The sequence below is a fragment of the Arachis hypogaea genome, chromosome 20, assembly GCF_003086295.3.
Source record: "Arachis hypogaea cultivar Tifrunner chromosome 20, arahy.Tifrunner.gnm2.J5K5, whole genome shotgun sequence".
Lineage (NCBI taxonomy): Eukaryota > Viridiplantae > Streptophyta > Magnoliopsida > Fabales > Fabaceae > Arachis > Arachis hypogaea.
In genome coordinates this window covers 87,028,494-87,040,176 of record NC_092055.1, presented here as the reverse complement: position 1 = coordinate 87,040,176, position 11,683 = coordinate 87,028,494, and the positions used below count along the sequence as shown (strand labels likewise).

Here is an 11,683-nt window from a genome sequence, read left to right as displayed (position 1 = left end):
TCGTGGTATAGGCTAGAATTATTGGCGGTCATTCCTGAGATCCGGAAAGTCTAAACCTTGTCTGTGTATTCCGAGTAGGATCTAGGAAGGGATGACTGTGACGAGCTTCAAACTCGCGATTGTGGGGTGTGTGACAGACGCAAAAGATCAATGGATCCTATTCCGACATGATCGAGAACTGACAGATGATTAGCCGTGCGGTGACAGGCATTTGGAACGTTTTCACTGAGAGGACGGGAGTAGCCATTGACAACGGTGATGCCCAACATAAAGCTTGCCATGGAAAGGAGTATGAATGATTGGAAGAAGGCAATAGAAAGTAGAGGTTCAGGAGGAACAAAGCATCTTCATACGCTTATTTGAAATTCCAACCGAAAAATTACATAAGTATCTCTATCTTTATTTTATGTTTTATTTATCTTTTAATTATCAATTCTCCATAACCATTTGAATCCGCCTGACTGAGATTTATAAGGTGACCATAGCTTGCTTCAAGCCGACAATCTCCGTGGGATCGACCCTTACTCACATAAGGTTTATTACTTGGACGACCCAGTGCACTTGCTGGTTAGTTGTGTGGAATTGTGACAAAGTGTGATTCACGTTTAAGAGCTCCAAGTCCTTTGGCACCATTGTTGATGATCACAATTTTGCATACCAAGTTTTTGGCACCGTTGCCGGGGATTGTTCGAGTTTGGACAACTGACGGTTCATCTTGTTGCTTAGATTAGGTACTTTTCAGAATTTTTAAGAATGAATTCTAGAGTTTCAAGGTGATGTTCTTAGCATCACAAAAGCTGATTGATTCTCATCAATTTAGCTGCTGAATGTAATGTCCTGCTGAAACTTGGCCAAACATGTCTAATCTTTTTAGACTGAAGCTTTAGACTAACATTGCATGATTCCTGGAATTCTCATTAAAAGTTTTGATTCTCTTTATTTTCTTTTCCATATAAGTTTCGAAAATCACAAAAAAATTTATAATACCATAAAAATAAAAATATTTTATGTTTCTTGTTTGAGTCTAGTATCAATTTTTAAGTTTGGTGTCAATTGCATGTTTTTATTCTTCTTGCATTTTTCGAATACATGCAATATGTTCTTCATTGATCTTCAAGTTGTTCTTGATGATTTCAGTGCTCTGATCTTTAAATTCTCTGTTTTGTGTGTTTTGTTGTTTCTCATATGCATTCTCAATTTGTTAGTGTCTCTTATATGAAAATTTTTAAGTTTGGTGTCCTGCATGCATTGTTTGATTTGAGTTTCCTAAGATTAGTTGTATTTTGATTGTTTCTCATCATTAAAAATTCAAAAATATTTTAAAAATCGTGTCTTTTCAAGTCAATAATACAGAGAATTGAAGATTCAGAACATTCAGCAGAGGAATCAAACAGAAAAAGCTGGGCATTCAAACGCCCAGTGAAGAAGGAAAACTGGCGTTTAAACGCCAGCCAGGGTACTTGGCTGGGCGTTTAACGCCCAAAAAGGTAGAGTTTTGGGCGTTAAACACCAGAATGGATGCCATTCTGGGCGTTTAACGCCAGGATTACCCTAGAGGGAAGATTTTGTTTTTAATTTAGATTTTTTTCAAATTTTCATAATTTTTCAAAATCAAATCTTTTTCAAATCATATCTTTTCAATCATATCCTTTCAAAATCAATTTCTTTCCATTTTTATTATTTTCGAAAATCCTTGTTATAATTAAAGATTTACTTCAAAATTTTCAAGTTGTTACTTGCCTATTAAGAAAGGATCAAATTTTAAATTTAAGAATCATATCTTTTAATTTCTTGTTAGTCAAGTAATCAACTTTGATTTTAAAACTTTCTCTTTTTAAACTGATCTTCAATCATATCTTCTCAATCACATCTTTTTCAAAATTAACTCTCAATCATATCTTTTTTATTTCTAATTTCAAAATCTTTTTAAAAAATCACTTAATTTCTTTCCCAATTTTAGTTTTCGAAATCATCAATCAATTTTTCAAAATTTCTTTTAATTATTTCAAAATCTTTTACTTTATTTTCGAAAATTCTTCCCCTTTTCTCACATCCTTCTATTTAAAGGACTAACACTCTTCCTCAAGGTGCAATTCGAACTCCCTCCTTCTTTATATGTTCGAATTCTCTTCCATCTTCCTCCTCCTTCTATTCTTCTTTTCATCTGACACCTCAAGGAATCTCTATACTGTGACATAGAGGATTCCCTACTTTCTTGTTATCTTCTCTTTCATATGAGCAGGAACAAAGATAAAGGCATACTTGTTCAAGCTGATCCTGAACCTGAAAGGACCTTGAAGAGAAAGCTAAGAGAAGCTAAAGCACAATTCTCTTTAGAGGGCCTAACAGAGCTCTTCAAGGAAGAAGAAACCATGGCAGCCGAAAACAACAATGCCAACAATGCAAGGAAGATGCTTGGTGACTTTACTGCACCTACTCCTGACTTCTATGGGAGAAGCATATCAATCCCTGCCATTAGAGCAAACAACTTTGAGCTTAAGCCTCAATTAGTTTCTCTAATGCAACAGAACTGCAAGTTTCATGGACATCCATTAGAAGATCCTCATCAGTTCTTAGCTAAATTCTTGCAAATCTGTGACACTGTCAAGACCAATGGGGTTGACCCTGAAGTCTACAGACTTATGCTTTTTCCTTTTGCAGTAAGAGACAGAGCTAGGACATGGTTGGACTCACAACCTAAAGAAAGCCTAAACTCCTGGGAAAAGCTAATCAATGTCTTCTTGGTAAAGTTCTTTCCACCTCAAAAATTGAGCAAGCTTAGAGTGGAAGTCCAAACCTTCAGACAGAAGGAAGGTGAATCCCTCTATGAAGCTTGGGAAAGATACAAGCAATTGATCAGAAGGTGCCCTTCTGACATGCTTTCTGAATGGAGCATCATAGGAATTTTCTATGATGGTCTGTCTGAACTATCCAAGATGTCATTGGATAGCTCTGCTGGAGGATCTCTTCATCTGAAGAAGACGCTTGCAGAAGCTCAAGAAATCATTGAAATGGTTGCAAATAAACAATTCATGTACACTTCTGAAAGGAATCCTGTGAATAATGGGATAGGTCAGAAGAAAGGAGTTCTTGAGATTGATACTCTGAATACCATATTGGCTCAGAATAAAATATTGACCCAACAAGTCAATATGATTTCTCAGAGTCTGTCTGGAATGCAAGCAGCAACAGGCAGTACTAAGGAAGCTTCCTCTGAAGAAGAAGCTTATGATCCTGAGAACCCAGCAATGGAAGAGGTGAATTACATGGAAGAACCCTATGGAAACACCTATAATCCTTCATGGAGAAATCATCCAAATCTCTCATGGAAGGATCAATAGAGACCTCAACAAGGTTTCAACAACAACAATGGTGGAAGAAACAAGTTTAGCAATAGCAAGCCTTTTCCATCATCTTCTCAGCAACAGACAGAGAACTCTAAGCAAAGCCACTCTGACTTAGCAACCATTGTCTCTAATCTAATCAAAACCACTCAAAGTTTCATGACTGAAACAAGGTCCTCCATTAGAAATTTGGAGGCACAAGTGGGACAGTGGTGCACGAAATTGTGATCTCAGGCAACGGCGCCAGAAACTCTGTACGCACATCTTAATAAATCGTTTTTCATTCACAACTTCAATACAACTAACCAGCAAGTGCACTGGGTCGTCCAAGTAATAAACCTTACGTGAGTAAGGGTCGATCCCACGGAGATTGTTGGTATGAAGCAAGCTATGGTCGCCTTGTAAATCTCAGTCAGGCGGATATCAAAAGGTTATGGAGTTTTTGAAATTAAATAATAAGTAAACATAAAATAAGGATAGAAACACTTATGTAATTCATTGGTGAGAATTTCAGATAAGCGTACAGAGATGCTTTCGTTCCTCTGAATCTCTGTTTTTCCGCTGTCTTCATCCAATCAGTCCTACTCCTTTCTATGGCTGGCTTTAGGTAAGGACATCACCGTTGTCAATGGCTACTTTTAATCCTCTCTGGAAAATGGTCCGATGCGCTGTCACTGCGTGGCTAATCGTCTGGAGGCATCACCATTGTCAATGGCTACATCCTATCCTCTTGTGAAAATGGTCCAAATGCTCTGTCACAGCACGGCTAATCATCTGAGGTTCTCGATCATACTGGAATAGGATTCACCCTCCTTTTGCGTCTATCACTACGCCCAGCACTCGCGAGTTTGAAGTTCGTCACAGTCATTCAATCCCAGAGTCCTACTCGGAATACCACAGACAAGGTTTAGACTTTTCAGACTCTCATGAATGCCGCCATCAATCTAGCTTATACCACGAAGATTCTGATTAAGAGATCCAAGAGATACTCATTCAATCTAAGGTGGAACGGAAGTGGTTGTCAGGTACGCGTTCGTAGGGGAATGATGATGATTGTCACGTTCATCACATTCAGGTTGAAGTGCGAATGAATATCTTAGAAGCGGAATAAGTTGAATTGAATAGAAAAATAGTAGTACTTTGCATTAATCTTTGAGGAACAGCAGAGCTCCACACCTTAATCTATGGAGTGCAGAAACTCTACCGTATGAAAATACATAAGTGATAATGGTTCAGGCATGGCCGAATGGCCAGCCCCCATGAAAGTCTAAGATAGCATAAAACTGATCAAAGATGTCTAATACAATAGTAAAAAGTCCTATTTATACTAAACTAGTTACTAGGGTTTACAGAAGTAAGTAATTGATGCATAAATCCACTTCCGGGGCCCACTTGGTGTGTGCTTGGGCTGAGCTTGAATGTTACACGTCTAGAGGTCAATCTTGGAGTTGAACGCCAGTTTGTAACTTATTTCTGGCGTTCAACTCTGGCTTGTGATGTGTTTTTGGCGTTTAACTCCAGACAGCAGCGTAGAACTGGCGTTCAACGCCCTTTTAGGTCATCTAAACTCGGCCAAAGTATAGACTTTTATATATTGCTGGAAAGCCCTTGATGTCTACTTTCCAACGCAATTGGAAGCGCACCATTTTGAGTTCCGTAGCTCCAGAAAATTCACTTTGAGTGCAGGGAGGTCAGAATCCAACAGCATCAGCATTCCTTCTTCAACCTCTGAATCTGATTTTTGCTCAAGTCCCTCAATTTCAGCCAGAAAATACCTGAGATCACAAAAAACATACAAACTCATAGTAAAGTCCAAAAATGTGAATTTAACATAAAAAATAATGAAAACATTCCTAAAAGTAACTAGATTCTACTAAAAACATACTAAAAATAATGCCAAAAAGCGTATAAATCATCCGCTCATCACAACACCAAACTTGAATTGTTGCTTGTCCCCAAGCAATTGAAAATCAAATAGGATAAAAAGAAGAGAATATACTATAAATTACAAACTATCAATGAAACATAGCTCCAATTAAATGAGCGGGACTTGTAGCTTTTTGCCTCTTGAATAGTTTTGGCATCTCACTTTATCCATTGAGGTTCAGAATGATTGGCATCTATAGGAACTCAGAGTTCAGATAGTGTTATTGATTCTCCTAGTTCAGTATGATGATTCTTGAACACAGCTATTTTATGAGTCTTGGCCGTGGCCCTAAGCACTTTGTTTTCCAGTATTACCACCGGATACATAAATGCCACAGACACATAATTGGGTGAACCTTTTCAGACTGTGACTCAGCTTTGCTAAAGTCCCCAATTAGAGGTGTCCAGGGTTCTTAAGCACACTCTTCTTTTGCTTTGGACCTTGACTTTAACCGCTCAGTCTCAAGTTTTCACTTGACACCTTCACGCCACAAGCACATGGTTAGGGACAGCTTGGTTTAGCCGCTTAGGCCAGGACTTTATTCCTTTAGGCCCTCCTATCCACTGATGCTCAAAGCCTTGGGATCCTTTTTATTTACCCTTGCCTTTTGGTTTTAAGGGTTATTGGCTTTTTGCTCTTGCCTCTTGGTTTTAAGAGCTTTTGGCTTTTTCTGCTTGCTTTTTCTTTTTTATTTTTTTTTGCCTATATTTTTTTTTCTGCAAGCTTTGTTCTTTGCTGCTTTTTCTTGCTTCAAGAGTCATATTTATGATTTTTCAGATTATCAAATAACATGTCTCCTTATCATCATTCTTTCAAGAGCCAACATATTTAACATTCTTAAACAACAACTTCAAAAGACATATGCACTGTTCAAGCATTCATTCAGAAAACAAGAAGCATTGTCACCACATCAATATAATTAAACTAAGTTCCAGGATAAATTTAAAACTCATGTACTTCTTATTCTTTTGAATTAAAACAGTTTTCATTTAAGAGAGGTGATGGATTCATAGGACATTCATAACTTTAAGACAAAGTTACTAAATACTAATGATTATGTAATGAAGACACAAACATGGATAAGCACTTAACATAGAGAAACGAAAGACAGAGAATATAAGAACAAGGAATGAGTCCACCTTAGTGATGGTGGCGTTTCCTTCTTGAGGAACCAATGATGTCCTTGAGCTCTTCTATGTCTCTTCCTTGTCTTTGTTGCTCTTCCCTCATTGCTTTTTGATCTTCTCTTATTTCATGAAGGATGATGGAGTGCTCTTGATGTTCCACCCTTAATTGTCCCATGTTGGAACTTAATTCTCCTAGGGAGGTGTTGATTTGCTCCCAATAGTTTTGTGGAGGAAAATGCGTTTGAGGCATCTCCGGGATCTCATGGTGATGAGCTTCATGCGTCTCTTGAGATCCATGAATGGGCTCTCTTGCTTGCTCCATCCTTTTCTTAGTGATGGGCTTCTCTTCCTCAATGGGAATGTCTCCTTCTATGAAAGCTCCAGCTGAGTAACATAGATGGCAAATAAGATGAGGAAAAGCTAGCCTTGCCCCAGGAGAGGGCTTTTCGGCTATTTTGTAGAGTTCAAGGGAGATGACTTCATGAACTTCTACTTCTTCTCCAATCATGATGCTATGGATCATGATGGCCCGATCCACAGTAACTTCAGATCGGTTGCTAGTGGGGATGATGGAGCGTTGGATGAATTCCAACCATCCTCTAGCCACAGGCTTGAGGTCCAGTCTTCTTAATTGAACCGGCTTGCCTTTGGAGTCAATCTTCCATTGAGCTCCTTCCACATATATGTCCATGAGAACTTGGTCCAACCTTTGATTAAAGTTGACCCTTCTAGTGTAGGGGCGTGCATCTCCTTGCATCATAGGCAAGTTAAACGCCAACCTCACATTTTTTGGACTAAAATCTAAGTATTTCCCCCGAACCATTGTAATATAATTCTTTGGGTTTGGGTTCTTACTTTGATCATGGTTCCTAGTGATCCATGCATTGGCATAGAACTCTTGAACCATTAGGATGCCGACTTGTTGGATGGGGTTTGTTAGAACTTCCCAACCTCTTCTTTGGATTTCATGTCGGATCTCCGGATACTCATTCTTCTTGAGCTTGAAAGGGACCTCGGGGATCACCTTCTTCTTGGCCACAACATCATAGAAGTGGTCTTGATGAGCTTTGGAGATGAATCTTTCCATCTCCCATGACTCGGAGGTGGAAGCTTTTGTCTTCCCTTTCCCTTTTCTAGAGGATTCTCCGGTCTTGGGTGCCATCAATGGTAATGGAAAAACAAAAAGCTTATGCTTTTACCACACCAAACTTAGAATATTGCTCGCCCTCGAGCAAGAGAAGAAAGAATAGATGAAGAAGAAGAAGAAAATATGGAGGAGAGGGGGGAGGGGTGTATTCGTCCAAGAAGGGGAAGAGAGGGTTGTGTTGTGTGAAAATGAAGAAGAATGGAGGGCTTTATATAGGGAAAGGAGGGGGGGTAAGGTTCGGCCATAAGGGTGGGTTTTGGGTGGGAAATTGATTTTGAATTTTGAAGGTAGGTGGGGTTTATGAGGTAGGTTTATAGGGAAGAGTGGATAGATGTGAGTGGTGAAGTGGTTATAGGGAAGAGAGATTGAGGTAATTGGTGAAGAGTTTTGGGGAAGAGTGTTTATGGGATTGTGTGAAAGAGGGGTGAGAAGAAGTGAGTGGAGGTAGGTGGGGATCCTGTGGGGTCCACAGATCCTGAGGTGTTCAAGGATTTACAACCTTGCACCAAATTAGGCATGCAAAATGCCCTTGCACATAACTCTGGGCATTCAGCGCTAGATTGGTGCTTGTTCTGGGCTTTGAACGCCCATTTGTTGCCCATTTCTGGCATTGAACGCCAGAACCATGCTTGTTCTGGGCGTTCAGCGCCAACTCTTCTCCAGGGTGCAATTCTGGCGTTCAAACGCCCAGATGCTGCCCATTTTGGGCGTTCAGCGCCAGAACCATGCTCTGTTCTGGCGTTGAACGCCAGCCGGATGCTTCTTACTGGCGTTTAAACGCCAGTAAGGTCTTCCTCCAGGGTGTGATTTTTCTTCTGCTGTTTTTGATTCCGTTTTCAATTTTTATATTTATTTTGTGACTCCACATGATCATGAACCTAATAAAACATGAAATAACAATAAAAATAAAATAGAATTAGATAAAAATTGGGTTGCCTCCCAGCAAGCGCTTCTTTAATGTCAATAGCTTGACAGTGGGCTCTCATGGAGCCTCACAGATGTTTAGAGCATTGTTGAGACTTTCCAACACCAAACTTAGAGTTTGGATATGGGAGTTCAACACCAAACTTAGATTTTGGTTGTGGCCCTCCAACACCAAACTTAGAGTTTGACTGTGGAGGCTCTAGTTGACTCTGTTTTGAGAGAAGCTTACTGTGCTTCTTTTCCATGTTTACAGAAGGGTAACCTTATGTTGTAAATACAAGGGAGTCCTCATTCAATTGAAGGACTAATTCACCTCTGTCAACATCAATCACAGCTCTTGCTGTGACTAGGAAAGGTCTTCCAAGGATGATGGATTCATCCTCATCCTTCCCAGTATCAAGGATTATGAAATCAGCAGGGATGTAAAGGCCTTCAACCTTTACTAACACGTCCTCTACTTGTCCATAAGGCTGTTTTCTTGAATTGTCTGCCATCTCTAATGAGATTTTAGTAGCTTGCACCCCATGGATTCCTAGTTTTTCTATTACAGAGAGGGGCATGAGGTTTATCCCTGAACCAAGGTCACACAGAGCCTTTTCGAAGATCATGTTGCCTATGGTACAAGGTATTACGAACTTTCCAAGATCCTGTTTCTTCTGAGGCAATGTCAGTTGATCCAGATCACTTAGTTCATTGGTGAACAAGGGAGGTTCATCTTCCCAAGTCTCAATACCAAATAATTTGGCATTCAGCTTCATGATTGCACCAAGGTACTTAGTAACTTGCTCTTCAGTAACATCCTCATTCTCTTCATAAGATGAATGCTCGTCAGAGCTCATGAAGGGCATAAGGAGGTTCAATGGAATCTCTATGGTCTCTAGATGAGTCTCAGATTCCTTTGGTTCCTCAAAGGGAAACTCCTTATTGATCACTGGACGTCCCAGGAGGTCTTCCTCACTGGGATTTACGTCCTCCCCTTCCTCTCCAGGTTCGGCCGTGTTGACTATGTCAATGGCCTTGCACTCTCCTTTTGGATTTTCTTCTGTATTGCTTGGGAGAGTACTAGGAGGGATTTCAGTGATCCTTTTACTCAGCTGACCCACTTGTGCCTCCAAATTTCTAATGGAGGACCTTGTTTCATTCATGAAACTTACAGTGGCCTTAGATAGATCAGAGACTAAGTTTGCTAAATTAGAGGTATTTTGTTCAGAGTTCTCCGTCTCTTGCTGAGTGGATGATGGAAAAGGTTTACTATTGTTAAACCTATTTCTTCCACCATTATTAAAGCCTTGTTGAGGCTTTTGTTGATCTTTCCATGAGAGATTTGGGTGGTTTCTCCATGAGGGGTTATAGGTGTTTCCATAAGGTTCACCCATGTAATTCGCCTCTGCTATTGCAGGGTTTTCAGGATCATAAGCTTCTTCTTCAGGAGATGCCTCTTGAGTACTGTTGGATGCAGCTTGCATTCCATTCAGACTCTGAGAAATCATATTGACTTGCTGAGTCAATATTTTATTCTGAGCCAGTATGGCATTCAGAGTATCAATTTCAAGAACTCCCTTCTTCATAGGCGTCCCATTACTCACAGGATTCCTCTCAGAAGTGTACATGAACTGGTTATTAGCAACCATGTCAATGAGTTCTTGAGATTCTGCAGGCATTTTTTTTAAGTGAATGGATCCACCTGCAGAGGTATCCAATGACATTTTAGCTAATTCAGACAGACCATCATAGAATATGTCCAGGATGGTCCATTCTGAAAGCATGTCAGAAGGACACTTTTTGGTCAGTTCTTTGTATCTCTCCCAAGCTTCATAGAAGGATTCACCTTCTTTCTGTCTGAAGGTCTGAACATCCACTCTAAGCTTGCTCAGCTTTTGAGGAGGAAAGAACTTGGCTAAGAAAGCCTTGACCAGCTTATCCCAAGAGTTCAGGCTATCCTTAGGTCGAGAGTCCAACCATATTCTAGCTCTGTCTCTCACAGCAAAAGGGAAAAGCATGAGCCTGTAGACTTCAGGATCTACTCCATTAGTCTTAACAGTATCACAGATCTGCAAGAATTCAGTTAAGAACTGACAAGGATCTTCAGATGGAAGTCCATGAAACTTGCAGTTCTGCTGCATCAGAGAAACTAATTGAGGTTTCAGCTCAAAATTGTTTGCTCCAATGGCAGGAATGGAGATGCTTCTTCCATGTAAATTGGAATTAGGTGCAGTAAAGTCACCAAGCATTCTCCTTGCATTATTATTATTTTCGGATGCCATTTCCTCTTCTTGTTCGAAAATTTTTGAAAGGTACTTGCTGGATTGTTGTAATTTAGCTTCTCTTAGTTTCCTCTTTAGAGTCCTTTCAGGTTCTGGATCTGCTTCTACAAGAATGTTCTTATCCTTGCTCCTGCTCTTTTGAAAAAGAGGGACAGAAAAATAATAATAATATGGGTCCTTTTTACCACAGTATAGAGGTCCCTGTGTGAGTAGAAGAAAAGAAGAAGAAAAAATTCGAACACAGATGGAAGAGGGGGTTTGAATTTGGGTGAGATGAAGTGTTAGTAGATGAATAAATAAATAGAAGGAGATAAGAAAGAGAGAGAATTTTCGAAAATAATTTTTGAAAGAGTTAGTGATTTTCGAAAATAGTTTTTGAAAAAGGTTAGTAATTTTCGAGAATTAAAATCAAAAATTAAAATAATTAGTTAATTAAAAAGAAATTTTGAAAAAGAGGGAAGATATTTTCGAAAATTAGAGAGAGAGAGAGTTAGTTAGGTAGTTTTGAAAAAGATAAGAAACAATTAGTTGAAACAAATTTGAAAATCAATTTTGAAAAGATAAGAAGATAAGAAGTTAGAAAGGATATTTTAAAATCAAATTTTGAAAAAGATAAGATAAAGAGATATTTTTGAAAAGATATGATTGAAATTAGTTTTGAAAAAGATTTGATTTTTAAAATCACAATTAATGACTTGATTCACAAGAAATCACAAGATATGATTCTAGAACTCAAAGTTTGAATCTTTCTTAACAAGCAAGTAACAAACTTGAAATTTTTGAATCAAAACATTAATTGATGATGTTATTTACGAAAATTAGGAGATAAAGATAAGAAAAAGATTTTTGAAAAAGATTTTTAAAATTTTCTAAAATAAATAAGAAAAATGAAAAAGATTTGATTTTTGAAAAAGATTTTGAAAAAGATAAGATTTTTAAATTGAAAATTT

The 11,683-nt window shown here is 38.7% G+C and overlaps 2 non-coding genes across 2 annotated transcripts; one reads left to right on the top strand and one right to left on the bottom strand.

Moving 5' to 3' along the window:
• Positions 1 to 2,774: 2,774 nt before the first annotated feature.
• On the bottom strand, positions 2,775 to 2,882 carry LOC112787562 (small nucleolar RNA R71). The gene has a single exon (XR_003194968.1). It is a non-coding gene; the product is annotated as a small nucleolar RNA R71 (small nucleolar RNA).
• A 7,347-nt stretch (positions 2,883 to 10,229) lies between these two features.
• LOC112788505 (small nucleolar RNA R71) lies at positions 10,230 to 10,337 on the top strand. The gene has a single exon (XR_003195865.1). It is a non-coding gene; the product is annotated as a small nucleolar RNA R71 (small nucleolar RNA).
• The last annotated feature ends 1,346 nt before the right edge of the window (positions 10,338 to 11,683 follow it).